Source organism: Haliotis cracherodii, unplaced genomic scaffold (assembly GCF_022045235.1).
Source record: "Haliotis cracherodii isolate W230 unplaced genomic scaffold, xgHalCrac1.p SCAF_6, whole genome shotgun sequence".
NCBI classification, from domain to species: domain Eukaryota; kingdom Metazoa; phylum Mollusca; class Gastropoda; order Lepetellida; family Haliotidae; genus Haliotis; species Haliotis cracherodii.
Window position 1 is genome coordinate 45,863,170 of NW_027266319.1, and position 27,431 is coordinate 45,890,600.

The 27,431-nt window shown below is 38.7% G+C and overlaps 1 protein-coding gene across 1 annotated transcript in view; it reads right to left on the reverse strand.

Annotated features, from left to right (window-relative positions):
- Positions 1–27,431, reverse strand: part of LOC139445621 (leucine-rich repeat-containing protein 74A-like) — a 582,304-nt gene that overhangs the window by 346,362 nt on the left and 208,511 nt on the right. The window lies entirely within an intron of this gene.

A 27,431-nucleotide genomic window follows, 5' to 3' on the forward strand; every position in this document is an offset into this window, starting at 1 on the left:
TGTTCCGTTTCCACAATCTGTTGCGTTTCCGTTGTGGTTGCGTGTTCACAATCTGTTGTGGTGTCACCTGTTGAGTCTCCATTATTATTAAGTGGGCACGTATGTTTAAATTGACAATACCTAGCCGTTATTAAAGCTGTGGTGAACGGAGCTAAGAACATTCCGAATCTATGATAAAACTCACAGCTCACTGAGCTTATAGCGTGTTAAATGAATGGGTCTTTCTCGAGAGATTCGCATAAATACAGGCGATGTTCTGCCGGGATGGGGAGAAACGTACTAGCTATGACTGTGTATAGTTGTAATATAGACGACCCTATCGTTTTAGTCATGGTAGCTCCCAGTCTAGACTCGTAACGCGCGTACAGTTTTTTAATCTCTTCGTCGGTCATGTTATCAATTTTTTCGATGGTATAATTTTCTCCCAAATATTGGGAACATCAGCTACCAAAGCGGTGAGTCTTTCTCTATGTTTATCTAAAGATTTATCTACATTTTGATCAGATTCTTTGAGCATTTGTTCGATGAGTTCATCGCATTCCATAATGTAATACCTAAGGAGATATTTAAGTCTAACATAATGGAATTTGACATATACAATACATCCCGTAATAATGAACTGTTGCGAAAGAATGATGATTTCGAAACACATTTTATGTTCAATTTGCTACATTTTTGCTACATTTTGCTATAATTTTGCTATATTTGCTACAATTTTGCTATCTTTTTGCTATAATTTTGCTACAATTTGCTAAGCAATTGCATAAGCAGCTTGTTGATCGGTTTTTAATACGAGTTTACAGTGCTTCGTTGCCGCTAACACTTTTCTGACTTTATCTCGTTCACCCTTGGTATAAATGACATCATTTTTTGCGTAAACATTCCTCGAATGAATCTCTGTCTTTGCAATGAAACAGTGCTACCCATTTGGTCTGTTCTCTGAGATCTTTCAGGACAGTGTTGTATTTTTGAGTAAGTATCCAAACGCTATGTTGAGTATGCCTTCCGGAGAATGCTAAATACGAAAGCATATCTTTCTTTTTTGTGAGTTCTTTACTCGCGCTGCAGTCATCTATTACGAAAAGGGTTGATTCTCCTTTGTATTTTTCGTGACATACTCGGAGACAGTCTTGTAAACGATTGCCCGGATCGACTCTGTGTACCCCGTCGTCATTCATTACCCAATCTCTCGATAAGTATGTTTTATTAACGCTTATAGTCGGGCACAGAATAATAATATGATCGAAAACGTCCCGATAATGACTTTGTAAAATATCTAGAATAAAAGCTGTTTTTCCACAGCCCGTTTGCCCGCATATGATAGCGCAGTGCGGATCTTTAGGTAAAAGATTATCAATAGATTGCTTGCATGAATCTCCCATTCTGTATATTAAGTTGCGCATCCATAATCACGTACAAATATATGTTTAATTTACCAGCCGATTCTTGATGTTCGTTATCTGTATGGTGACACCCTCGCTAGCATTTTCTATTCTCCTCCCACTGCCGTGTAGTTGGTCATCGTCCGTTGTTCGCATGTCTAGCCATAGCGCGTACTTCGTGGTGAGGTATTCACCCATCGACACACTCCCGAGAGACAGATCTTTCACGACCGCGTTAACTTCCGGGGATCGTTTTATAGAAGGGAGTTTTTTAATCTCATCCCACTGATGATACGCTAGCATTCCTTGGCTATATAGTTGATTAGGAACGCCCTCGATAGTCAATTCTACTTTTGTAATCTTGGGATTGTAGAACTTCTCAGTATTTCTTTTAAACGCATCGGAGGGGTCCTCGAACAACATTAAAATACCCTTCAACGACCTCGTGGGCACGTTTAGATTGATATTCCACATCGTATCTTTTTTGTCCCTTGTGATCTTTCACGCGATCGTACAAAATGGCTAAACTTCCCGAATAATGGTTACGAATTTGTCTGGCTAATTCGGGATCCGTTATCATATCGTACCCCAGCGAGATATTGTCAATGGAATAGCTAGCATCTTCAGCAGCTCTGATTACTCTACCATAGTCGTTAAAAGTGAGTTTGTATTCTAACCTATCGCCTAGGGATGCTTGATAAAAAGGCATGTGGGAATCTAGTAATTCAAAGTCTAGGGGAACATAGAATCGGTTACCTAATGCGTCGGCAACGGCCTTATCTTTTTCGTTGGTATCAACACCATTTTCAGCACCTACGCGCAGTCTCAATGTGTTCTTATTACAAATACCTTGGTACTGTAAGTTTTCCCGCTCTTTATCCGTTCTGCAGAGATCCATGTTACAATAGTATACATCGCTATCGTCGATACTCAAAATCTCATTACCGCTAATTTTAATTGCGATTTTCTTAACGATAGCACGACCTATGTTCTGAACGGGCTCCCTGTTAACGTCGGTAGAAGTCAAACCAATCGTAAATGCTAGTCGGACAGTTCCCGGAACTAACACATCGTGTGCGCCGAGATTAGGAAAGCGAAACAGAAGCGTTTGATTCTGATCGATGGTACTAGGGTTATTTGTTATAGTAACAGACTGACGAATTGCCTTGACCCCTAATGGATCTCGATGTCTACGTAGTGGGTTTAACTTGCGTCCGTATTGCGAAGACATTGTTATGTTGAAAACATGTACCCTATGTTTAATATAAAAATGGCTAATTTTGAACATAATGACTTAGATCTAAGTACCTTTGATGATTTTAATAACCAGAATTCAATCGAAGATACTGATGAAACCAACTTTGGTGGCACGAATGAAATGAAATTTTACAATCAACCGTCAGTGATTATTACGATGCATTAAAAGATGATAAAAATTATGTTACCCCAATAGGTCGTGAATATTCAAAGTTTGAGATAGATAGTAAAGGAACATTGCGACTGCGTGGCGCTCCGGATATTGATCTTATGCATTCTCGTACTCGTAAGCCCCTAGCCTTGTCTACGATAGCCGCTAAAAAAGGCATCGGCTTTGTTCGTGATGAATTAGGTTTTGTTGACTACTACCGACGACCAAAACTTTCCGCAAAGACTACTAAGGCTCTTCAGACTATGAGGAAAGAACACGTTAATACAGATGATTTGGAAGCAGCCTCGATGGTGGCCTCGGACGATAATTCCACGTTACAGGTACCACATTCAGAGTTCAGTATTAGGGAATTACGAGGTCTTGACAAGGCAATACGAACAATGCGGGGAGAACTCATCAATAATACAGCCAAGCTATCCGAAATCGACAAGCATATAGCTTACGAGAAAACAAAACTCGAACAGGCGGGCGATGAGCTCAGTAGACGCCGCGTAGCGGAAAGATTGCGTAATTTAGAAGAGGAAAGATCGGCCCACCTCGAAGCAGCTTCCAGTAATAGAAAGGCACTTCGTTCGCAAATCAGTCGTATTCGAGAAACTATCGATCAAGTCCTCAACGATGACGACACACTGGCTGATAAAATTAAAACATTGTTCAGAGAACAGGGAATAACAATTGCCAGTATTTTAACCGCGTTGGGATTTATTATATCGACTTTGACTCTCGCGTTAACAGGTGGCACAGGTGGTAGTACACCGCCCACACCGCCTAACGATAAAAACGGGATAAAAGAGTGGATAAAAAAGCATTTAAAAGCATTAGGTTCAGCACTGGGAAAGCTCGCTGAGAAAGCCGCGGCCGCACTTCCCGGTATAATAGGGAGTGTTGTTTCGTGGGTATTGAATTTATTAGCTAAGACCACCACTTGGCTTAGTCAAAACTTGTGGGGGTTGATCGTAGCAATTGCAGGGCTGTTGTACGTATTTGCTAAGAACTATTTAACCAAATCAGTTCGCTAACCAAATCATGAATAAACCAACCGAGACTCCACCCACTACAAGCGCTGTTTTTTCATCTATATGTTGTTGATTTTTAGCCTCAATATGCGGTGGCACTTGTGTTTGTGCGTTAGTAGATGTGTGTGCGTTATTAGATGGTTGAGCGATAGTTGGTGTTGGTGGCTTGACTATTCCCTTTTCGCCCGTGATCGTTTGCGTTATTAATTCGACGTTCATATCTGAATTTATACCTGGTTTTTGTTGATAGGTAGCGATAACAATTTTATTATTATAACCTATCACTTGACCGATCTTAAGTTCCATATTACTCGGAGACATGTATAGTCCCGGCGCATAAACGAAGTCCACTTTGGATTGAGCGTACTGTAATGCATCTTGAAAACGCTTTATAGACGATGGTATGTCAACTGGTGAATTAATGGCGTCCTCCACGTTTGAGACAAACTGTTTTTGCGCATCGAGCGCCGTCCCAGAACCGATAATGGACGTTCGTGTTTGCGATTGCGCTCCGAGAATTGCCCATACATAAGTTCTTATCGATTCATTAACTCTTACAAATCCTGGATTAGTAAAATTATTTTCCGTTTTATCATTAAGAAATTCATTCCAAGCGTTTGCGGTATCATTCATTTGTATAAATTTTGTAACAATATAAATTAAACCACTCTTAAAACTCATAATATCCCCTCTCCAATCGTTACTATAAAGTTCCCAGCCTTTATACCAATCGCCGGTTTTATGCCAATGATCATATATTCTTGCGTAAAGTTTGCTGGTACTATACAACTTACCAAAATTAACATTTAGTTTATTAAGTTCTTTATATACATAATCGCTTTCTTCTTTGACAGATATTTTTTCCTCTGTGTAAGGAACACCTAGACCATGGTTTGCTCCTTTAATACGCCAATCTTAACTCGTAGAAACATTAAATTCCTGACAAATACGCTCATACGCGGACCTATCATAATTATTATTTGTGGAATTCCCCGCTCGATCCTGCGGTAATGGAGCACTAATTTCTTTAAGTATACGTCTAATCTGATAGTACACGTGACATGTTATAACAGACTTATTCAGTTCAAATCCTGAAGCATAAAGAGATACGCCACATCCCGTTGTGGCACACCATATGGCAAAGTTTAACTGATTCTGCCAAAACTGCATCGGATTGTGAAACCAATCGTGAGCCATTTTATCGCTAGTTGCCGTGACTCTGTATTTTTCAAAGATATCGGGGAATTTAACTAAAAATTCAGCACCAGAGGTACTTACTATAATCGATTGATTAGTAATGTAAGTTGATTTCATATTTAAGTTATGATATAGTATCATTGTATATTTAATATGTATGTTACACTCCCGGGAATAACAAATGGTCAGTCTATTGAACTGCTTCATACAATCGATAACTTGGATGGACAACTCGAAGTAGCACTATGCGATGACATGTATTACCCATGGTGGACCAATATAAATGCTGCGAAAAGAAATAATACGATGTTTATACCAGGTGAAAACAGTGGTATTAAAAAATTCATTATTATACCTGATGGGTATTACAGCATATGCCCACTCAATGATGAAATTTTTAAGCCTAATGGAATTAGTATCACACAAAATGAGTCGAATGGGATAGTGAAAATCAACACTGGAGAAACAGGTATAGTTATTGACGAGAACTTAGCAATTACACTTGGATTTGGACAGCCAGTAACATTACCACCCAACAAAACAGTGAGTGTATATGCATTACCCGATTTAGTTCCCTATAAAGAGTTGTGCATCCATCTTGATCAAATCAGCACGACGGATAATATTCAACTAGAAAGTCCTTCAACTCTGCTCAGAAGTGTCCCAGTGAAAAATGAAAAATATAATAGTGGTAGAAAAGAATCTTTCTCAACATTACAATACAAAAAATTAAAGCGGGGTATTATTTCAGACCTCAAAATTTCTGTATTAGATGTAAAACACCAACCTGTACATATAGGATACTTAAGTGTAACACTCCATATTATAAATAATGGTTGATTCCATATTTAAGTTATGACAAAGTATCATTGTATATTTAATATGTATGTTACACTCCCGGGAATAACAAATGGTCAGTCTATTGAACTGCTTCATACAATCGATAACTCAGATGGTCAGCTCAAAGTCGCTCTATGCGACGTAACGTATTACCCGCTGTGGACCAATATAAGTGCTGTGAGAGGTAATAATATTGTGACTATAACAAATAAACTAAATCTTATTGAAAAAACCATTCATATACCTGATGGGTATTACAGTATATGTTCACTCAATGATAAAATTTTTAAACCTAATGGAATTAGTCTAACACAAGATGAGTCGAATGGGATAGTGAAAATCGACACTGGAGAAAAAGGTATATGGATTTACATGGAATTATCATTTACACTTGGGTTTACACGGGAAGTAGTATTAGCACAATCGGGTTTATCATTATTCAGTATAACATCCGATGGAGATACATTACCCGATTTAGTTCCCTTTAAAGAGTTGTTCATCCATCTTGACCAAATAAGCACGACGGATAATATTCAACTAGAAAGTCCTTCAACTCTGCTCAGATCTGTTCCAGTGAAAAATGAAAAATACAATAGCGGTAGAACGGAATCTTTCTCGTCATTACAATATAAAAAATTGAAGCGTGGTATTATTTCAGACCTCAAAATTTCTGTATTAGATGTAAAGTGTAAGTGTAACACTCCATATTATAAATAATGGTTGATGCATCAGGCCCTGGAACGATCAGACAATGTAATACAATTGCGCTTTCCGATCTCGGAGACACGGAAGGATTCGGTAAACCCGGTAGCAATGGTAAGTTATACGCTTTACACTTACACGATAATGTATACAAGCGGAAAGAAGTTATATTCCCGGAAAATCTAGGAGATTTAAGCGATGTCGACGTTAGTAGACTCCTTAAAACCACTCCGTACAATATTATTTACAACAGTGAGAATAAATGGACTATGGTCGAAGCAAACACCAAGTGGCTACTGAATATCGCCATTACCCCCACCTTATGTGATGATGGGTAAGGGACATAATTTAACTAAGATAATAAATAGTGGTATCGTACTCGCGGCCTATATCCCGTCAAAACGAAAAAGTGTGTTAGTCACTCCCCTGCCAGAAAAACCAAGTCATATGTTATATAGTCGTCCGGCAATCCAAAATGTTAGTTTAAATTTGATTGCTGAATTCGATGATATTAAAGTTAACTTGAGTGCAATACCTAATATTTCTACGCTTATTATTGAAGTCTTGTTTGGAGATACACCGGTAGATGCCTTCGAAATATTACCAGGTCTATCAATTAAATAGCTCAAGAAACACGAGCGTCAACGTTGCAGTATTATTCATGTCGGAGCATCACCCGTTGCAACCCTCGAGGGGGTTCAAATTATTAAAAGTGGTAGTATTTCTCTTTCTAAGATATTCTTGCCGTATAATATACATTTGATAAGGTTGATGTATACTCTCAAAACATATAAGCAAGACCAATTAAAGACTATTATATATTCGTAATATACACTATGAGTTTATATCCAGCGCTCGATGAAGCAATTGAAAAGATGGAAACTGTTGATGGATTTCGATTACATCAAATAAGCGACATAAAACATCGAATAGAAAAGGATAGGGAGTTGAGACTTGGATTGTATAAAAAGTATCGCAGAGCCGTGAATGCTCTGGACGGAGTTGACACCGCTCTTGTAGTGGCTAGCATGGGACTCGGTGTAGCCGGTGTCGGTTTACTATCAACTATAATCGCCGCACCTATCGTGCTCGGCATGGAAATAACCGCCGGAGTCTCGTGACTGGCAGGAATAGCGATAAAATTCATTTCTTGTAGGTTGCAAAAGAAAGCATTAAAACACGATAGTATTCGAATACTCGCCGAAGCAAAGTTGAACAGCATTGAGGATCATATTTCGACAGCAATGGCCGATTGTAAGATATCCGAGGATGAGTTTCGTTTAGTGTTGTCAGAACTCACCAAATACAATGAAATGAAGTAGGAGATTCGATCAAAATCTCATAAGACCAATGGTGTTAGCGAAGACGAGAAAAAAAAGTTCATAGAACAGGGGAGGCAACAAGCGCGTCAATTATTCCGTGCCAAAACCAAAGAACTGTTTGGAGATTAAAAATAGATTGCTTACTATCGTTTGATCACATTTAGACAAATGCTTACATAAATATATAATAATGGAAAAAAATATTAAATGGAGAGAATTACCACAAGGTTTTTATTATATCAGTGATGTCAAACCAACCAAATACGGTAATCAATTGTTTCTTATCAATTTACAAGAAGAGTGTAGTTATATAGTCTGGTCTCCTAGTAAAATGAACGAAGAACTTAATAAAAATGTTGAATATCGCTTTATCGATAAAAATAATGAAGAATATTTTTATTACCAGTTAGGCTCATCTAAAGCAATGATTGGCCCCAGGTATTGGTGAGCTAGAGTCAATTTAGCTGAATCTCATGACTATCATTGAATCGCATAGTCATTTACACATAAAAAATGCTACCTGTAGTAGCAGTATAGGTATATGAATCCGGCTCCAGTGGAAGTGAGCCAGAACCCCAATTACCTATACTATTGACGCACCTGTTTGGCATCAATTTTACGTAATTAAGTACTCAAAAGATTGTTTCAAACCAAACAAAATTAATATTCAATATTGGACATATTCAGTATTAGTTCATTATTATGTAATTATTTCTCATCATCTTGTCTCAGAATTATACCATACAAGTATTTGTCACGAAGTGACGAAATGTCCCCCGCCTGTATTTATACCATAGTACCAAATATGAAAACAATCCAGTGTTTAGTTCTTGAGATATCGCGGCAACACCGTTTCCAACTCCAAAAGCAGATTTGCCTGCTGTGACCTTGAAAATGGGGTCAAGGTCACCAAAACCGACTGGTGTCTGCGGTGTCTGTATATACACCATAGTTCCAAATATGAAGACAATCCAGCGATCAGTTCTTGAGATATCGCGGCAACACCGTTTCCAACTCCAAAAGCAGATTTGCCTGCTGTGACCTTGAAAATGGGGTCAAGGTCACCAAAACCGACTGGTGTCTGCGGTGTCTGTATATACACCATAGTTCCAAATATGAAGACAATCCAGCAATTAGTTCTTGAGATATCGCGGCAACACCGTTTCCAACTCCAAAAGCAGATTTGCCTGCTGTGACCTTGAAAATGGGGTCAAGGTCACCAAAACCGACTGGTGTCTGCGGTGTCTGTATATACACCATAGTTCCAAATATGAAGACAATCCAGCAATTAGTTCTTGAGATATCGCGGCAACACCGTTTCCAACTCCAAAAGCAGATTTGCCTGCTGTGACCTTGAAAATGGGGTCAAGGTCACCAAAACTAACTAGTGTCTGCAGAGTCTGAATATACACCATAGTTCCAAATATGAAGACAATCCAGTGTTTAGTTCTTGAGATATTGCGGCAACAAACAGGTGGGACGTACAGACGGTCGTGAATACTATATCCCCCGCTCCGCGCTTTCGTGTGGCGGGGGACAAAAAGATGCGAAGAAAGCTCTCTTGGTATAGAATTATCAGGATAATCGTATAAGGATAATCGTCCACCAACGGGGTACATGGCATGGGTTATATTTTACAACTTTTTTACAATTCTTGGAGAAATATAGTAAACAGTTTAATATCCTGTGGTCACAATATTTGACAAAGGACGAACCCATTGATTATATAATGCAAAACTAGATATGTGTACTTTCATTCAAGGACCTCCACCTCAAAGAAATTACTTAATATGTACAACATGTGTTGACGTATGACATCACTACCAGTGACCCACTTTTACAAAATGGTGTGTTGACTGTCAACAGCAAGCAGGATTTTACAAGGGACTTTCCTTGATTCAGAGTTCGTATATACATAAATGTGACATGTAAGTAATCAGACCCATTCTGACAATCTGTGTACTGTTATTTGTTGTTATATTTTTCATTGAAACCAACGGAAATAGTCAGAAATTCCGATAAATACTGTTGTCGTTGTGCGTGATTTTGCGACAGTCATGGCGTCACACTGGACAGGAACTTCGACAAGTTCTGTTGAATATATCAAATCATGGCAATGTATATATTTTAAATTCCCAAATTCTCCCTACGATTATCTTCCCGTGTATATTCTGAAAATGCTGAGCCAATGTACTCAAAGATTAGACGAATGGCTTTGTTTACATTTCAAACAAGTGCACTTTTTTCAGCGTTCGTTTTCATACCTCATTTATTTTGCTTCATTACATCTAGAAAATTTGTATTGGTGACAAAGACCATTTGGCATTTGATTCTAAAATGTATGAGGAATTCAAGGATGTAGGTATCGCAGCTGATTTTGAAATATACATGATGGTATTTGCGTTTCATTACCGGTGTACGCTATCCAATATGGCTGACACAAAACGACTGAGCAAATAAAGGTGAAAAGCCCCAGTGGCAACAAACTGAAGGAATATCATAACTTGAATGATAGGTGGGAGACTGTGGTAGAATCTATGCCAGTTCATCACCGGTTAGACCAACAATAAAAAATGATAGAACGACGACTTATGTATGGGCAATTCTTGGTACACAGTGACAAACACAAATGGGAATAATTGGTTCTTGGAAGGCGCTCAATGCGCAAAAAACAGTTTGTTGCAAACGTAGAGGATGCTATTAATTCACCAGTAGACATACCATCTTCTATAAAGCGTTATCAAGATGTATTACAGTACGCTCAATTCAAAGTAGACTATGTTTATGCGCCGGGACTATACATGTCTCCAAGTAATATGGAACAAAGATCTGTCAAGTGATCGGTTATAATAATAAAATTGTTATTGCTTCCGTTCAACAAAAAAACAGGTATAAATTCAGATATTAACATGGAATTAATTATGCAAACAAACACAGGAGAACCGGGAATAGAAAAACACCGTCACCACGTTTCACAAACATCTACTGACGCACAACCACAAGTGCCGCCACATATTACCGCTGAAAATCAACAACATATCGATGAAAAAACAGTGCTTATAGTAGGTGGAGTTGCGGCTGGTTTACTCATGATTTGGTTAAATAGTTCTTAATGAACTGATTTGGATAAATAGTCTTTAACGGATATGTACAACAGCCCAGCAATTGCTACAATCAGTGCCCACAAGTGGTGGTCTTAGCTTATAAATTCAAGAGCCAGGAAACAATACTCCCGATTATACCGGGAAGTGCAGTCGCAGCTTTTCAAGCGAGCTTTCCCAGTGCTTCTCCTAATGCTTTTCAATGCTTTTTTATCCAGCCAAAGTCGATATAATAAATCCCAATGCAGTTAAAATACTGGCAATGGTTATCCCCTGTTCTCTGAACAACGTTTTAATTTTATCGGCCAGTGTAGTATCATCGTTGAGGACTTGATCGATAGTTTCTCGAATTCGACTGATTTGTGAACGAAGTGCCTTTCTATTACTCGAAGCTGCTTCGAGGCTGTCCGATCTTTCGTCTTCTAAGTTTCGCAATCTTTCAGCAACGCGGCATCTACTGAATTCATCACCCGCCTGTTAAAGTTTTGTTTTCTCATAAGCTATATGCTTGTCGAGTTTGGATAGCTTGGCTATGTTATTGGTGAGTTCTCCCCACATTGTTTGCATTGCCTTGTCAAGACCTGATAATTCCCTAATACTGAGATTCAAGGATGGTGATACCTGTAACTGAGGATCATCAATGGTGGTCAAGATTTCTCCGAGTCTGTCCGAGGCCAGTTTCGAGCTTTCTTCCAAATTATCTTTATATATAGTACCGAGTTCAGTACGCACAGTCTGAAGAACCTTAGTAGTCTTCGCAGAAAGTTTTTCTCGTGAGTAGTCTACAAAACCTAATTCATTGCGAACAGTGTTGATGCTGTGTTTACTGGCTATCGTAGAGAAGACTAGGGGCTTACGAATACGAGAATTCATAAGATCAATATCCGATCTATTATAAACTTTGAATAGTCATGAGCTATTGGGCTTTCTTTTAAGGCATCGTAATAATCATTAACGGTTGATTGCAAAAGTTCATCGTTCAGATTCATAAAGCTGGTTTCATCAGTACCCTCTTCGACTGTACTTGGATTATCAAAGTTATCTAGATTAAAATCATCCATTTTTATATTAAACATAAGGTTACATAATTTCAATATAACGTCTTTGCAATACGGACGCAAGTTAAATCCACAACGTAGACTTCGGGATCCATTAGGGGTCAAAGCAATTCGTCAATCTGTAACTATAACTAATAACCCAAGTACCATTGATCGGAATCAAACACTTCTGGTTCGCTTTCCTAATCTCGGCGCACATGACGTGTTAGTTCCAGGAACTGCACGACTATCATTTACAATTAGTTTGAATTCTACCGACGCTAGCAGAGAGCTCGTTCAGAACATAGGTCGTGCGATTGTTAAGAAAATCGTGATTAAAATTGGCGGTAATGAATTTTTTTTTAGTATTGACGACAGCTGTTCTGTTACATGGATCTCTGGAGAACAGCTAAAGAACGGGAAAACTTACAATACCAAGGTATTTGTAATCAGAACACATTGAGACTGCGTGTGGGTGCTGATAGTGGCAATAATGCCGTTGTAGGAGATAAGGCTGTTGCTGATGCATTAGGTAACCAATTCTATATTCCACTCGACTAGATAGTCACATGCCCTTCTATCAAGCATCCCTAGGCGACAGGTTAGAATACGAACTCACTTTTAATGACTACAGGTGAGTAATCAAAGCTACTGAAGATGCTAGCTATTCTATTGACAATATCTCACTGGAGTACAATATGATAACAGATCCTGAATTAGCCAGACAAATTCGTAACCAGTATACCGGAAGTGTAGCCATTTTGTACAATCGCGTGCTTCAACACTGAAAGATCACCAAGAACAAAAGAGATACGACTTGGAAAATCAATCTAAACGTACCCGCTAGATCGTTGAAGGGTATTTTAATGTTGTTTGAGGACCCCTCTGATGCATTTGCAAGAGATACTGAGAAGTTCTACAAGCCCAAGATTACAAAAGTAGAATTGACTATCGAGGGTGTGCCTAATCAACATGGGAGGTCAAGGCATGCGAGCATATCAACAGTGGGATGAGATTAAAAAACTCCCTTCTATAAAACAAAGCCCAGAAGTTAACGCTGTTGTGAAAGATCTGTCTCTTGGGGATGTATCGATGGCTGAATGCTTTACCACAAAGTATGCGCTATGGCTCGACATGCGAAAAAAAGACGATGACCAACTACATGGTAGTGGGAGGAGAATAGAAAATGCCAGTGAGGGTGTTACTATACAGATAACAAAGCACCAGGAAGCGGCTGGTAAATTAAACATATATTTGTACGTGATTATGGACGCGCAACTTATTATACAGAATGGAAGATTCGTGCAAGCAATCTATTAATAATCTTTTACCTAAAGAACCGAACTGCGCTATCATCTGCAGCAAACAGGTTGTGGAAAAACAGCTTTTATTTTAGATATTTTACAAAGTCATTATCGGGATGTTTTCGACCATATTATGATTTTGTGTCTGACTATAAGCGTTAATAAAACATACCTATCGAGAGATTGGGTAATGAATGATCCCGGGTTGACAGAGTTGATCCTGGCAATCGTTTACAAGACTCTTTACGAGTATGTCACAAAAAAAATGCAAAGGAGAATCAACCCTTTTCATAACAGACGACTGCAGTGCGAGTAGAGAACTTACCAAAAAGAAAGATATGCTTTCATATTTAGCATTCTGCGGTCGACATACTCAGCATAGCATTTGGGTACTTACTCAAAAATACAACTCTGTCCTGAAAGATCTCAGAGAGCAGACCAAATGGGTAGCTTTGTTTCATTGCAAAGACCGAGATTCATTTGAGGAATGTCTACGCGAAAATGATGTTTTTTATACCAAGCTCAAATGAGATAAAGTCAGAAAACTGTTAGCGGAAACGAAGCACCATAAACTCGTATTAAAAACTGATCAACCAGCTGCTTATGCAATTGCTCAGCAAAATATAGCAACTGCTTAGCAAAATATAGCAACTGCTAAGCTAAAAATACAGCAAATTTTAGTAAATATAGCAAAAATATAGCAAAAATATAGCAAATGTAGCAAATGCTGAGCAAAATTATTGCCACTGCTAAGCAAATATATAGCAAAAATATAGTAAATATAGCAAAAATATAGCAAAGATTTGCAAAAAAATACGATAGATTGAACATTAGCGGTTATTATGTAATAATGTGGTTTGAAATCCTCATTCAACAGTTTATTATTTCAGGCTGTATTGGATATGTTATATTTTATGTTCAACTTAAATATCTCCTTATGTATTACATTATGGAATGCGACGAACTTATCGAACAAATGCTCAAAGAACCTGATCAACATGCAGATCAACATGTAGATAAACATAGAAAAAGACTCGCTGCTTTGGTAGCCGGTGGAAAATGTTCCCGATATTTGGGGGGAAATTATACCACTGAAAAAATTGATAACATGACCGATGAAGAAATTAAAAAACTGTACGCATTTTACGAGTCTAGAGGGAGCTACCATGACTAAAACAATAGGTTCGGCTATGTTACAACTATACACAGTCGTAGCTAGTACGTTTCTTCCTATCCCAGCAGAAAATCGCCCTTATTTATGCGAATCTCTCAAGAAAGACCCATTCATTGAACACGCTATAAGCGCAGTAAGCTGTGAGTTTTAACAACGCATGTCGGTCCGACGTTGGTTAATGAACAATTTGCATACTCGTATATGCAAGGGGCCAACGTATGGAAGTGACAACTTGGTGACGATGGCTTGTGGTATATACAGTTCTACTTTATACATGTTGATATATACATACAAAAGACACTATGAGCCTGGTCAGCACATAGTGGTAGTGGTTGTTGTCTAGGTGCCCAGGAGCACCCAGCCTAACCCTAGCTAGGCTAAGGGTAAGACCTTTCTTTTTTTCCTTTTTTCTCTCTGGACCAAGGTTTATATAGCCAAGGTCACCTGACATTTAGTAAGTAATAAATATAAATGTAAACAGTAAATCATCAGTGACATACTTGCACATCCTGTTCAGGATGGCAGACGGTTGATGTACACAAAAATGGGGATTAACAAATAGGATTAGCATCTTATAAATAACAGCAATTAAATGTTTCAAGGCATATAGATGTCATGGCTCCAGGGTAATGAGCCTTTGCAATCAAATGTTCTTCAGACAATGGGTGTCGTAAATCAGTCACCATGACAGTTTTATCATAGATACAGAATGTTCTTAGCGCCGGTGACCACCGCTTTAATAACAGCTAGGTATTGTCATGAATTAATTTAAATATTTAAACATACGTGCCCACTTACTAATAATGGAGACTCAAGTGACACCACAAGTGAACAAGGAAATACAAACCCCGATTGCATCACAAGCGAACGAGGAAATAACACCGATTGTGCAACAGATTGTGGAAACACAATCACCACAAGTGAATGAGGAAATACCGGCGATTGCACAACAACAAGCCAGAGTGACTAAGAATCCTCCAAAAGTCGCAGCTGGTAGGAAGGGTGCACTAGCTAGGAAGACAAAACTAATACACAATATTGAACATAGTCGTCCGATTAAAACTTGGGCTCCCTATACACTAGGGGTTGTTGCTATAGCAGCAGTATGGTTGTTTTATAAGACCGGAGATGAGAAAACGTCATTCCCGATTGCACAATCCCAACAACAAGTTCAATTAGAGTTAAGCCCTCATGTAATGTTATAAAAAGCATGACTATTCCATTTACAGATGGTAAATGTTGGTAAACGCAACCTATCATTCAGCGGTGGTCAGCGGCTTGGCCATTGGCTATGCCCGTACAGTCATGCCCCACTTATACGGACTTCAGATATCCGGAAACCTCGGTTCCTGGACGATTTTCATTCAAAACGAAATAATTACTATATAAATTTACCCGTATATACGGAAATTCAGTTTCATACACAAAACACTGAAATGCACACAAAATTGTCTCACTTACCCGGACAATACACTTCCGCTGGTGGTAATCCTTTGATTCGTGAGAAGTCAATTAACCAAGTGACACTGAGTTACGTTTGCGACAAGCTTGTTCATTGTACATGTAATCCCATTCGATAAATATGGTGTCTGTGGAGGTCAGAGGTCAAAGTTGTGACTTCAAACTGATTATGGCCTGTCAACCAGCGAAACGTAAGCGACACGCAGTTACAGCACGCAAAAAAAGGGAAATTTGTCTGTTTAAGGAAGAACACCCGTCAGCAAGTTTGGAAACCATCAGTAAGCATTATGGCTCCGAATTTGGACATACCATAGGAAAATCGACAATTGGTGACATTTTAAAAGACAAACAGAAGTGGCTAAATCTCCAGTAAGAAGCTGGTTTCAGTTATACGGAAATTCGTTTATACGGACAAATTGTGAAATGACGCAAGTGTCCATATAAACGAGGCACGACTGTATAGCTAAATTGAATACTAAAGCCACACCACCCAAAGTAGATTTTAATGGTTATGATATCGGTATGATGATTCTTGATATAGGATTGGCAATGGCAACAAAAGATATGCTCATCAAACAAGGGCTTATCCCAGAAGACATAAAGAAGTAATTAAACATTTGAATATTTTATATTATTGAACATTTGAATATTTTATATTCATATAAAACATTTGAATATGGCAACAATTGCGATGGTCGGTGGAGCTATTTGTTAATGCTCTAGCTTTTTCGGGGAGTAATTATTTATTTTCTACTCTGAGGGAATTAAACGCTAAAGAAGTTAAGAGGAGCGTAAAAGACATAATAAAGCATTAGAACAACTCGAAACAGCACAGTCACAATGGGCCAGGCGCAGAATGGAGAGATTAGATTTTATTAATGTTGAACTGCGTAAAGAGGGGCATTCAATTCAAACGTTTAAGGATGTTGAATCTACCATGCACGAATACTTCCTTGTTTATGGAAAGAAACTTGACCTAATACCGAGACCAACAATCTCTCAGTTTTATACACCGTCAGAGGTTCAGAAAGACCGTGAGATAGCGTTTATACTGTTTGGATTATCAGTCATTGCTTTTTTTAGCTACACATAAACAATGATCTATTGCGTATCAGCCATTAATAATATCCCTGACTACTCAGCTATAAATAGCGCTGACTGGCCGACTGTTGTCTATTTTTAGCTAAACAATTACAATCTATTACGTCTCAGATATAAATAGCGATGACAGCTATAACTCACCAGTGGAGATGTGATTTGCCTTTTAGACAAATGATATGATAGGTGTATAACCATGAATCTGTGCAGATATACACTCATGGGGAAGTCCATTCAATGTAACCGACGTTGTGTTGGTATATATAGTCATTTTGTATATACCATTAAATCACAATGGTTTTTGTCAGAGAGTTGAAGGCTTTGGCAAAACAACGTGGTCTACATGGATATTCTTGAATGAGAAAATCTGAATTGATCCATTTACTCGGTTTGGAATACAACAAACCCCAGACTGTTTGAGAACTCAAAGCTAAAGCAAAAAAAAGTGGGCTGAGAGGTTATTCTCGAAATGAGAAAAGCTGAATTGATGGCTTTCTTAGATAATAATAAATCAGTTGGCGATGTTGATAAACCCACTGTTGTTGATAATAATGAGTTAAAATTTGTACCCACAGCTGGCGTTGGTAAATATCTAAGAGGTTGGAAGATGGATATTAATTCCAATATGGATGTTAATGATGTTAAGCCCATCGTATCAAACAAAATTAACGAGGAATTAGATGATTTAAATAGTATAAAATACCAGCTGACGGTTAAAATGTCACTGAGTAAAAGTAACGCAGACGATAGCACTGAATATACCAAACCTTATTTCCGGAGCAATCTAGAAGTTATAACCAAATCTGATACTATAAGCGCATCATTAGATACATCAATTCAGAGGATACAAGGAACTTTAGATCGCTGAACTAATAGAGGTTCGATTGGGGTGTGGATAAAATCAATAGTTTATATTTAAATATAGCAAATTATATGCCTTTCAAAGGTGAAGCTTATATAGATTTACCCCTGTATTATAAAAAGAAAAAAGCCATAATTAATGTTAAAAAAAAAGGCAATGACTGTTTCAGATAATATGATCTGCATTGTTCCCTGTAGATTCTAAAATTGCAAACTGACCTTCTAGCTATCCCCAAAACAACAGACTAAACCTTGATGGTATAGACGAACCTACACCAATCTCGCAAATTGATAAGGCGGAAAAGCAAAATAATTTAGCTATAAATGTTTTCGGACATTCTTCTAAAGAAATTGTTGTACACAGGATAAGCTCCGCTCCGGAACATATTCCCAGAATCAATTCATTTTTGATTGAAAAAGATGGTAAATATCATTATACGTGGATAAAGAGTTTAAGCAGGCCATTATACGATCAAACAAAACATGCAGGAATGAAATATTTCTGCGAAAGATGCCAGCATGGGTACAGCAGACAAGATCTATTAGAAGCGCATAAAGAAGACTGCAGAGATGTTGGACAGACTGCTATCAGGATTGATATGCCTAAAGAGGGGAAAAATATTAGTCCAACATTATTGTAATCAAATGCCAGTACCGTACATAATTTACGCTGACTTCGAAGCACTTATCAAACCTATAGAAAATACCGAAAGCAATACTGAATGTAGTTTTACATACAAAATTCAAGAACATATTCCTTGTTGGTTTGGATATATATAGTTGTAAGGTATGATGGGAAAACAAACCTGCCCGTGATTTACAGAGGTCCCGATGCAGCAGGAAAGTTCCTAGAATATCTACAAAATGAAGAGAGAACAATCAGGGAAAATTTATCGCGTAAGAAACCCATGTGTATGACGAGGGATTGGAGGGCCTATAAGAAGTCAATGTGTTGCCATGTTTGTAATAAACCCCTGAATGGGGATTCTGTAAGAGATCATTGCCACGTCACATAACGAGTGTAACTTGAAACTAAAAATGAATTCTCAAACAATACCCATCCCCGTTGTGTTTCACAGCCTTAGAGGATATGATTCACATCTCATTATGCAAGCTATCTCAAAGACTGACGGCGGCTTAATGTGTATTCCTAATAATATGGAAAAATACATATCATTCTCGTTGACTTAAACTATACATTATACGGACAAGGATGGGAAAGCCAGAATAAAGCAAAGTAATGGGCTTAGATTCACAGACTCCGTACAGTTTCTGTTATCTTCCCTGGACAATTTAGCTAATGCGAACAATCCCGATGACTTTGCAATAACAAATCAATATACTGATCGGTTAACACAGCATTTGTTGTTGAGAAAAGGTGTATATCCTTACGAATATATGGATGATTGATCAAGATTCGACAAAAACTAAATTACCGCCCCTTGAATCATCCTATAGTAACTTAACAGAATCTGAAATAACCAATGTTGATTATGAACACGCTCTGACGGTGTGGGATAAATTAGGTTGTAAGTATTTAGGTGATTATCACGATCTCTTTGTAAAAACTGATGTACTGTTACTCGCCGATATATTCGAGATATGTAGAAAGACATGTTTAAAACAATACGGCTTGGACCCGGCATGGTACTATTCCAGTCCCGGACTATCGGGGGATGCATTATTGAAGAAGACCGGTGTAGAACTAAAACTACTCGCCGATTACGATATACAATTGTTTGTTGAGAAAGGATTAAAAGGTATTCTAAGGCTAATAATAAATTAGTTGAAGGATATGATCCGAGTAAACCTGACACGCACATATTATATCTCGATGCCAACAATTTGTACGGATGGGCTATGAGTCAACCTTTACCCACTGGTGGTTTTGAGTGGGTCGATGTGAATGATATCGATGTGAATGCGGATAAAAGACACATACTAGAAGTTGACTTGGAATATCCAACAGAGTTGCACAAAGACCATAAGATTCATGGTGAATAAGGATTGGATGTCAGAATATCAACAGTCCTTGATGGCTAATACTAGGTTAGCTAACTTAGAAAAACTCATACTAAATTTGATGGATAAGACAAAATACATAGTTCACTACAGAAATCTCCAGTTATATCTATCATTAGGTATGAAACTTAAGAAAATACACAGAGTTCTAAAGTTTGATCAAAGCCCTTGGATGGAGCCCTATATAAGGCTGAACACAGATTTAAGAAAGATGGTTACCAGCGATTTCTAAAAGAACCTATATAAGCTCATGAATAACTCAGTATTTGGAAAAACAATGGAGAATCTAAAGAAGCGTGTTGATGATAAATTAGTCAGGTCTAATAAGGAAGAAAGACTTAGGAAACTTATAGCCAGTCCGGCTTTTAACAGAAGTAAGATATTTGATAACGACTTAGCCGCACTACATAAGCAGAAAAGTAATATAAAATTCAACAGACTGGTGTACGTTGGTATGGGTATTCTTGACTTGTCAAAACTCTTAATGTATGACTTTTATTACAACGAACTTAAGAAGCAATACAGCGATAGATGTGAGGTGTTATATACTGATACAGATTCTCTGTTGATGGAAATACAAACCAAGGATGTGTATAAAGATATGGCAGAAAAAAAATAGATATGTACGACACGAGCGATTACCTAAAAGATAATCCACTACACAGTGTAGTAAATAAAAAGGTGTTAGGTAAGATGAAGGATGAATGTGCTGGGACCCCTACTGCAGAGTATGTCCGATTAAGACTTAAGATGTATTCTATAAAGAAGTCCAATAATGGAGAGATAAGAAAAGCTAAGGGTGTTAGGAAGTATGTGGTAAAAAAAACATATCAAACACGAACAGTATAAAGAAGCATTATTCAACGGTAGAACATTCAAACACGAGATGAACACTTTAAGAAGTATCAATCACAGGATATATGGATTAAGAATGAACAAGACATCATTATCCCCCTTAGATACAAAGAGATGGATTGATAATGATGGTGTAACTACCTATGCTTATGGTTATGGTGGTAATACTGTATTGTTGGGAACTATGAGCAACTCTTCTCGTACAAATGCCCTGCCCGGTCCATCTTTAAGATAATGAAGAATAGGCTCGCCTTCTTTCATAACCAACTGACTAATGTTATATATCTTAAGGGACCAAATCGGATCGGTTGCGCAACGTAGGCCTCCTTCGAGTTCACCAGGCTGGTATAAATATCTTACGCTTACCCTATCCGGAAGTTTTTGTTCTTTGCCTCTCCTCGGTGCTGAAGATTCGGAAGTCACAGATTTAATTTTAATCCCGATTAAACTTGTTACTTCATTATTTAGCACTGATACTACATTTCATTTCAAACCCATACTGATATCCAAACAAATGTTCCGCTAATGTCAGGTTAAATCTTTCAACGATAGCTTGACTATGGTGGGCCTCTTTTTCACCACGCCTGATTTCGACATCATGCTTTGTTTACTTACTGATCCCATAAACTCGCGACCTGGATCTACTTGAAATAACTTAGGCCATTTTAGTGGTCCACGTTTATATATGCGGCTCAGTGCATTAGCTACTTCTGTTGAATCTTTCGAGGTTAATGGTTCAGCCTCCTTGTAGCGACTAGCCACATCCACTACGGTTAAAGCGTATTTATATGTTTTGCGTCTTACCTTATCATGGGGAAGAAACAAGAGGTCAGCCTGATGAACTTCATTCGTTGTAAAAATATCAAACTTCTTCCTCGGTATATAAAGTAATGCAGTGCTGGTAAGTATATTTGCCACATCGCTTGTTTCTTTAGCCAATCCTTGGCCACAGCTTTAGATACCTTAGCCGCGGCGGCTAATTTTTTTATTGCTCCTATACCTTACCTATAGTAAGTTTTATCCATTATTAATTAATATTGATTTTTCTTTTAATATGAATCATGACGATCAGTGAATCGCATCATCATTTTTGCATAAAAAATTCCCTCTGTAGTAGCAGTATAGGTATATGAATCTGGCTCCTGGTGAGTGGGGTTACAGCAGAATCACCATTACCTATACTGCTGGGATCCTATCGCTAACCTAACACTCCGGGGGTTCACGACCTCCAAGGGTATATCTTTACTAATACTGGGATCCTATGCCTTACCTAGCACCGGGGGTTCACGACCTCCAAGGGTACATCTTTACTTATACTGGGATCCTATCCCTAACCTAACATCGGGGGTTCACACCTCCAAGGGTACATCTTTACTAATACTGGGATCCTAGACCCCAGATTAATCTATATCCTACCACTCGGGTTTACGACCCACTAGCACCAGCAACCGAGGTAGCCCCCTGTTGTCTCCAATGTAAATAAATTATGATATTATATTCCATTGTTTGTTTAGACATTAAAATACAAACAATGTCAATGTCAAAATACAACACTTATCACTAATATGAGGATGCAAGGTGACTTGTTCACAAGAAACAGAACTAGACATACTCGCAGAAGTTTGTGAAGATGACTTCACATGTGTACTTTCAGGGATGGGTCTAACATCAGCAGTGCCTGAAATCTAGACTTGTGTCAATCAACTTAGGGCAGCAGCCCAGAGCACTTTGGGCACACGAACAAGGTACCAGTATCGGAACACAGGAACATTTACTGTGTAACCCAACATATTCATATATGGATGTCTGCCGGGGACCCCCTGCTGCATGTGGCCCCTGGCCCCCCAATAGAAGGGACCATTCAAGGGCTGGATCAAACATTGGAGGTACCACATGAAAGTAAGTGTAAAAGAACTGGTTCATCTCACAGAGTACAGAATGGGCCACGCCAGACAAATCTTCCTCTGCATAAGGCCTGCCAGACCCCCCCTGAGAGGGTCCCAAAATTTGTGCTAGGTAAAACACTGGAGGTACCACATGAAATCAACATAAAATGAACTATTACACTCTACTAAGTATAAAATACCCATTGCCAGACAAATCATCTTCTGCATAAGGCCCGCCAGACACCCACAAAAAGTTGACCCTTCAGGTATACACGGGTAAAATTGGGCTGGATTATATATCGATTGTACCACATTAAGGTAAGTTTAAATGAACAGGTTCATGTCACAGAGTACAGAATGGGCCACAACAGACAAATCCTCCTCTGCATAAGGCTTAAACATTGGAGGTATCACATGGAACCAACATAAAATGAACTATTACACTCTACGTATTACAAAATACCCATTGCCAGTCAAATCATCTTCTGCATAAGGCCCGCCAGACACACCCTCACCCCACCCCACACAGTTGACCCTCTGTAATCCCTGTGCGCATAATGAAACATAGGAGGCAGAAGAGGATTGGACATCAGCTCTGAGAGTCAACAAATGGTCAAATTTATGTTTTGTTCTTAAAGATGGAAGGATTTTATTGAGATTAAAATCACTTATTTATGATATTAGGTCTATGAATACTAGTATTGATATCATAGATTAGGCCTATCGTTGAAATGTAATGAAAATGGCATGATTCTGATGCTTGTGAATATATATCTGATCAGCTATGAAGTCCTCAAAGCCTGATAGCCTGATAGCTTGGCTATGGATTCCTACAAGCCCAAACATGCTCAGATAGGCATATGATGCTACGTGCAATGATTTTTATATACCGTACTGAACAACAAAAATTCCTGTGACATTGAATAAGATTTAATGCAAAGTTATGTTTTTTACCAAATCTGAAAAAAAATATCGGTTTGCAACAGATAAAAGACTCTTGTAAGTGTTCAAATTGTTTAATTTGTCATACTGACTTCAGAAAATGCGTGATTTCATAAAAAAAACCATGAACATGCCAAAATGTCAATTTACAAATCAATAGCGTGTGTGTCCACCTGGTTGCGATGCAAGCAACACATCTTCGACTCATGGAATGGACCAGGCGTGGCACAAAGTCCTGTGGGATATCTGTCCATATCTGCTGGAGCATGTTTCGAAGTTCCTGGAGTGTCTGTTGAACATGTGGTTGATGTCAAAGGCACCGATCCATCTCATCGCACATGTGCTCGATTGGTGATAGATCAGGGGAGCGAGCCGGCCAGGGGATGACATTCGCGTTGTTTTGTGGAAGAGACCCTGAACAAGTCGAGCAATATGAGGCCGGGCGTTGTCATGTTGAAAGGTAATGCCTGGGCCATGACGACGCAAAAAAGGTAGAACAACAGGGCCGATGATCTCGTCGCGGTAGCGCTGTCCATTGATATTTTCCTCTACCACTATCAAACGGGTCCTTTGTCTTGTTGTAATCCCACCCGATACCATAACGCTGCCGCCCCAGAACCGGTCTTCTTCCATGACACAATGATTGACGTAACGTTTACCTCGACGTCGGTACACTCGAATCTGTCCATCGCTGTGGCTGAGGTGAAAACGAGACTCGTCAGTGAATAGAACTTGTCCCCACTGTATGACCGTCCTGCGTAGACGCTGTCTGCACGACTGTAGACGTGCTTGACGGTGGTTTCCTGTCAAAATGGGACGTCTGGCGGGTCTTCTGGCGACAATCCCTGCACATCTGAGGCGGCGACGTACGGTTTGTGAAGATATTCGTCGAAGGCCAGGAATGCTTCTTGCAGTCACTGTTGCTGTCTGGAATCGATTTCGTCGGTGTGTTGTTCGAATCCAGTTGTCTTGTCGATTATTGTCTACATATGGCCTGCCACTCCGAGGATGGTCTCTGACTGCATTTGTCTGTTGCCATAAACACCAAATGGTGTTTTTGTAGACGTTAAATTGTCTTGCAACATCACGTTGACTCGATCCTGCTTCAAGCATACCAATGGCTCGCAGACGCTCATTTTCGGACAAGCGTGGCATTTCATAATGTTGAATAATTGCGTAATTTTGTTGTTTTTCTGAGTGGTTGTTGTCAGCACGATGCTAAACAATGTATATGGAATCCTGTAAACGCACGTTTTTATGCATTCTTGGGTAGTGAAATGCATGGGGCTTACATAAAAGTCAACTTTTGCATTGAATGCATGCTTTTCTGTAGCAGTTGCGTTTTTGTGACTTGATTCCATACATGTACTACAATAATGAAAACCAAACTTTACTTGTTTGAAAAATACACTAAAATATTGGTGTCACAGGAACGTTTGTTGTTGAGTGTTGCAGAATGGTTAATGATAGCCCCTAGTACCACTTGGAAATGTTTTAGGACGATAATCTGTAAAATCTGGTTGATAATTGTGTTTAATAACCTATGATCTCCATTTATTTAGCAAGTTTAATCATCTAAAAAGCTGAATTCAGGCCAAATATATCTCCATATTTATCAATTTTACATAGATGTCTTTTCTTCGTTGACGAGATACTATTGCGTCTGGAAAATCCAGCCCTATTTTATATACCTGAAGGGTCAACTTTTTGTGGGTGTCTGGCGGGCCTTATGTAGAAGATGATTTGTCTGGCAATGGGTATTGTGTAATAAATAGAGTGCAATTGTTCAGTTGATGTTGGTTTTATGTGGTACCTCCTATGTTTAACCCAGCTCAAATTTTGGGACCCTCTCTGGAGGGGGTGGCGGACCTTATGCAGAGGAAAATGTGTCAGGTATGGCCCGTTTTGTACTCAGTAACATGTACCTGTTCATCTAAACTTACTTTTATCTGGTACTTTGAATGTATACTCTAGTCAAATTTTACCAGACTGTCCACTGAGTGCATTAAGGGTCAACATTTGGGGGTGACTGGCAGGCCTTATGCAGCAGACGATTTGTCTGGCAATGGGTATTTTATACTTAGTAGAGTGTAATAGTTCATTTTATGTTGATTTCATGCGGTACCTCCAATGTTAAACCTAGCACAAATTTTGGGCCCCTCTCTGGGGGGGTCTGGCAGGCCTTATGCAGAGGAAGATTTGTCTGGCGTGGCCCATTCTGTACTCTGTGAGATGAACTAGTTCATTTACACTTACTTTCTTGTGGTACCTCCAATGTTTGATCCAGCCCTTGAATGGTCCCTTCTTTTGGGGGGCCAGGGGCCACACGCAGCAGGGGGTCCCTGGCAGACATCCATATATGAATATATTGGGTTACACAGTAAATGTTCCTGTGCTCGGATATTGGTACCTTGTTCGTTTCACCAAAGTTCTCTGGGCTGCCGGTCTAACTTGGGAACTTGAAATCGAAAGTAATCAATATACCGATGCTAATTTATATACCCTGTCTATAAAGTGATCAAATGGAGCACATCACCAGCGCATCCACTATATCTACATTTGCAATCAAAATGTGTTTGTCTTCAAGAGAAACACAATTACATCGTATCCCTTCATACTTATTTTGGTAAACAAATAGCTCGGTGATAACAATTAAACTTGGTCAATCCATATTTGAAACTAGAAATGATGTTTGTTTGATTGTTGTTTAACGCAGCACTCAGCAATATTCCAGCTATATGATGGCGGTCTGTGAATAATCATCGTCATATTGCCAATGTGACGTTAAACTTTAACTCACTCACTCACTGTAAAGACCAGATGATCCAGTGATTGACATGAGCATCAATCCACGCAACTGGGATACGATGACATGCATCAACCATGTCAACGAGCCTGACCACCCGATTCCATTAGTGGGTTGCTGAAGACCTATTCTACTGTGGATCTTCACGGGTCACTAGAAATGATGATTTACCATTTAAATTGTATTTCCTGCTCTGCAAGGCATTATTTTATGTGCAGAGATTAAGATTAAATAGTCAATGTACTATATTTTAATTCGGTGGGCTTAGTTTTGTTCAACTATGAGCATGTTTATTCAACAGTCGCAGATACATGGCTTCTCCAACACTTGCTAATTGACGTAAAACAAAGGGAATGGATTTCAGCTTCCCCAGTTAGATATCATGAGTAAAGTCATGTGTGCAACTGATCGGGAACATCTCATGTTAAGAAAATGTTATTTTGTTATTGGTTTCCTTTTTTTCTACATTGCAGTTTATTTCAATACAACCATACAATTAGAAATTTATTTTTGGAAGCAATGGAAATGCAATGATGATTTAAAGGAAATTAATATACAAAAATAACTATCAGATAATTTGAGATGATCCCACTTATGCTTACTTTCGGCTCTCGAATGACAGATACCGTATTTTCTTGAGTATTGTGTGCACCCAAGTATAATATGCATTAGTCCTTGGTCCCAATATGTTTTTGGTACCACTTGGGGGGGGCAAAGTGTCACATATACCAAACATTACACATTAATGTGTTTAATATGATTTTATGTGATAGCAAAGTTAATTTCACAGCTTTTAACATTTATAGCCACTTTTAGTTAGTGCCCTGTTGCTGCCAGCTAATTACATATTGTGGAACAAGTTGCAGGCTAGTAGTAGCCACATGCTATTTTTAGCACAGTCAAGGTGGCAGCAGCATGGGACCAGGTCTCAGCACTGGTTGACAGAGGTCTACTATTTCTTGTCATGCACAGCTACATATGAAATTTCATCAATGA